The sequence below is a fragment of the Bidens hawaiensis genome, unplaced genomic scaffold (genome assembly GCF_021521415.1).
Source record: "Bidens hawaiensis isolate Kalapana, Puna unplaced genomic scaffold, B.hawaiensis_p1.1 tig00001461_1, whole genome shotgun sequence".
Lineage (NCBI taxonomy): Eukaryota > Viridiplantae > Streptophyta > Magnoliopsida > Asterales > Asteraceae > Bidens > Bidens hawaiensis.
In genome coordinates this window covers 873325-877777 of record NW_027491082.1, presented here as the reverse complement: position 1 = coordinate 877777, position 4453 = coordinate 873325, and positions in this window count along the sequence as shown.

The window sequence follows — 4453 nt, the reverse complement described above, 5'->3', positions numbered from 1 at the left end:
GTCACCATCTTCACGGTTTACCGGCCAACCGCCGTCCGGCCATCCCTAAATTTCGGCGAACTCCCAAAACGACATTAAACGTGCGTTATCTATCAATTAAACTCCGTGACGTACTTAGACACTAAGTGTAACGCCCGTTAATTCCGGTTTCAAGAGTTAAGGATTGTAGAGTATGTATAATTCTCGGGATTTATTCGACGTTCCTCAGAAGCCTTTACGTCATCTCGGTAAGTCTCATCGCTTAGCATTTCTTCCAAGTTGCATTATTATTATTATTTTCCGGGGGCAAGAATGAAAAATTTTATGATATAACACTAAACAAAAAAAACCTAAACCCTAGTTCAGCAGCAGCAGCGATCGGCCGATTCCAGCCCCTCCCCCCCTTTCATTGCTTCGACTTTTTGATCAATTCCAAGCTCCTAGAAGTAGTTCAAGGTATGTACTACAATCCCCAACACTCTTTTTACTCACCCCTAATCGTTTAGATGCTTAATTTTGCCGATACTTCTCATTGGACAGATTTTCGGCCAAGGCGTAATTGACCCACTTCCCATGGATAAAAATTAGAGTTTTCGGTGTAGAAAGATCCCCAGGTATGGCATTTACATCATATTAAAATTTCGTAGTCATTGGAGGTGTTTAGGTCGGTCAATCGATTTTAGTTCGAAAACTAGGGTTTATCGGGTGTAGATTTGCAAATTGTTGAGTTTGATGCGTTAATTGATCGGGTGACCGACCGAATCAGTTTGTACAGCCCTAAGGGGGTTTAAGGTCTGTGGAAAAATTATTTTTTTGAAGCTCGGGGCTGTTTTGGTTAGTGCTTCGTCAATCGAGTCGGCAGTGCGCGAACTTTCGTTTAAATGTTAAAGTGAGAGTTGTAAAAATGAACCGTCAACCCTATCAACTCGGGTGACATAATTATGATGAATGAAAGGATTAAAATGGGAATTTGTCCCATTTGGGGCTGTTTCGTTTAACAATTTGTTCTATGGTTCATTTCGCACGTATTCGACTCGATTTGCCAAGTTGTTGGGCCTTGGGCCAAGTTGTTGGGCCTTGGGCCAAAGTGTTGGGCTTGAACGGCCCATTAGGCAAGAGTGTTCTTACGGTCTAGTTTAGTAACGCGTTGTGTATAATTTACAGGCCCTTGCTTGTGATTGTGCACTTAGGGATTTCCTAGCTCGTTGCAGGTGTTCGATTGATTTCAGGTGAGTTCATGATGCCCTTTTTACTCTTTTTTACTTTTGGGCTAGCATGCACACCTAAGTGTTTTCTTACATGATGAAATGTTTTTAAACGAGTTTATATAGGCTTTCTAGTATATGGTAGGCCTTGGGATGTTATATATATATATATATATATATATATATATATATATATATATATGTATGTATGTATATACATTATTGCTTGGCCTATATTTGGCGATGTTGTAGTCGTTTCGACTACTGATGTTGTGTATGCCTACTTTGTGTTTGCATGCACTGATGTTACGTGTTTTGGTTGTACGTTTGCTCGACCCTGATGTTATACGTGGATGTTATATATATATACTGTTATATATATAGGGATGTAATTGGAAGGATGTTTACATATACATTTTGTATATGTATGTATAAGGATGTTTAGTTTTCGGTAATGATGATTTGATGGATGCACCCTTTTACTTGTTAAGACTTTTGGTATGACTATCATAACTATTACTACTGATATTATTTACTTAAAACTTGAACTCACTCAGCTTAAGCTGACTTTGTGTGGCTGTTAGTGTGAGTTTCAGGTTAGGAAGAGGATGCCTTATCGCTTGGACGTGCACGAAGCTACTTGGACGGTGAAGGGCATACGGGAATTGAAGTTTTATTATTAAAAGTTTTTATTTAAAGATAATTATGTTGATTTTGGGCAAAAATCCCGGGTTTTGGGAACTCATTTACTTATTTACGTTTTCCGCCGAATTATACTCTGTGATGCTTATTTTAATAAAAATAATTGTTTTTAAGTTTAATTATTTTACTAGTGTTGTGAATGAACACCAACTGTGGGGATCCCGGGGTTCGGGGCCTTACAATAAGGGTATGTTTGTTTGGAGGTAATGGAATGAAGGGGGAATGGAATGTGAGAAGGAATTGAATGGATAAGGGAATGAAATGGATCATTACCATTCCTTTGTCTTGTTTGGTTAATCTATGAAAATGAAATGAATTATTACTTTATGTTGTTTGGTATCCAAAAAAAATTGTAGGAATGAAATAGAAATAATAAAAACACTCCTACCTCAAAATAATTTTTTTACCAAAAAAAATAATAATAAAAAATCAATGGCGACTGTGGTGGTGTTAGCTCTGGCGACGAAAATGGTTGTGGCAGTGGCGACGGTAGTGGTGGGGTGGCGGTGATAGCATTGGTAGTGATGGCGACGAAGGTGGTGGTGGCCAGGCAACGAAAGTGGTGGTGGTGGCGATGGTGATGGTTAGGCGCGGTGGTGACAATGTTTACGGTGGTTACGGCGACGATAACGGTGGAGAGGTTGGTTAAACTGGTGGTAGGGTGGTGGTCGCGGAGGCGGCGGTGGTGGCGACGGTGGCGGTCAGGTGTTGGTGGTGACGATGGTTGTGGTGGTTGTAACATTTCGGATTTTCTAAACCCGTATTCGTTACGTCTGACCCGACCGTAAATATTTTAGATCTTTAATGATTAATCAAAATTTAATATTTATAAGTTAATTAGTTCTCTTTATGTTCCCTTTAGGTCCTTGCGCTTTAACTTACGTTCAATTCCTATTTATAACAAAACTAGTTCAATAAATGACCATTAAACAAACCACAAGGACCAAACTTGTGAAATTGAAACATACACCCAAAGATGGCCGGGTCGCTGCGCGACCACCATGGGTAGTGGCCGCCGCGCGGCGCTATGGCACAACTGGTCAGATCGTTTAATCCTTAGTTCGTTTTTTTAGTTCGTTTAAGGTATAAAATCGATTATATTAGGTATGTTTGAGTGAATTAAGGTCCAAGTAAACATCCTATAACTAAAATACAAGTTCTAATTCGTTTTCCCCTGCCCAAGATCAGATTTGTGAATAAATCGTTGATTTTTTCCTTAAAATCATATATTCCTACCCAAACGGGCCAAAAGCCCATAATTAGTTCGTTTTATGTTTTTCTATATAAACAACCATTAAACATCTGTTGTAAACCTTAATCTAACCCTAATACATCTCCTCCAGCCGTCACTATCCTCTTCCATCTTGTAAACCCTTCGGTTTTTGCGTATTCGTTAAAGATACAAGGCTTGATCGTTGACTTTGCTTGCTTTAGGACCTTTGACTTCCGTTTCTCATCAATCCATTCACTTTCCGGGTAAGTTGTAAACTGTAAAATCGTTCATACACATTCCCTAGTCAATAACCTTCAATCAATTTCGGTGATTAAAGGGTGTTGACTGGTCAATTGCTTTAAAACCCGATAAAGGGTAAAACAGCAACAAGTTTGACTTTGCATTTTCTCACACTTCTGGTCGGATTCAACGTTCGGTCTAGAAGACTTTTATTCTCGAAACGAAATTTTAAGGCTACTGCCCAAAAACCGACTTCCGACTCGCTGTTCGGATTCTGGTCAGTATCAGCTCGCTTAAACGTTTAATTCAACATAACTAGAGTTCTACTCATCCGTTTGGATTGATTCCAGCGGCATTAAGTTCGTTTTTATTTATAGTTTCATATAACAAAGTGTCAGGTTCTGATCAGTTATCTCGTTTGACACGTATTGGACGACTCGCTTATCCGTTGACTCGTTTATTCTTAATTATACTCGATTGCCTTTAATCTAAGGTGAGTTTTATCATTCCCCTATTTTAATCGATTTTCATAAACATTTTGGGGACATATTCGTATATAATACTATATATACATATTTATATATACATACATATCAAAAATAGCAAACGTATAATTGTGTGTGGTTAATCAAATCTACTTGTTATGTGCTTATGTGTTATTGTATTAATTCGTTTGACATATCCCCTTGGAGAGGGTTCTCATTCTATTGACCACCGCCTGATTCGCTTGGCAACGGTCTTATTCTTATTTGCTCATAGTTGATTTACCGGCGCCCGATTCGCTTGACAATGGTTTAATCGACAACTTACATGCTTATGGTTTGATTTCATTGCCGCATTTATTACGTTTTGCTTATTTATCATATTAACATTATTTTGGTGTCAAAACTTGGTGGTAAACTCACTCAACATGTTTGTTTACAAAACTTCATTTTCTACGCATATGCAGGTCGCCTGAGTTGAAGGATGGATACTTAGAAAGACCTTAGGATTATAATGAAGACATACTTGGAATTAGACTTGTTATATTTACTCATTTGAATCGTTTGGTTGTATTTGATTGTTGTGTATACTATTTGAACAAAGTAATTAGTTAGATATTGTCATTTATATT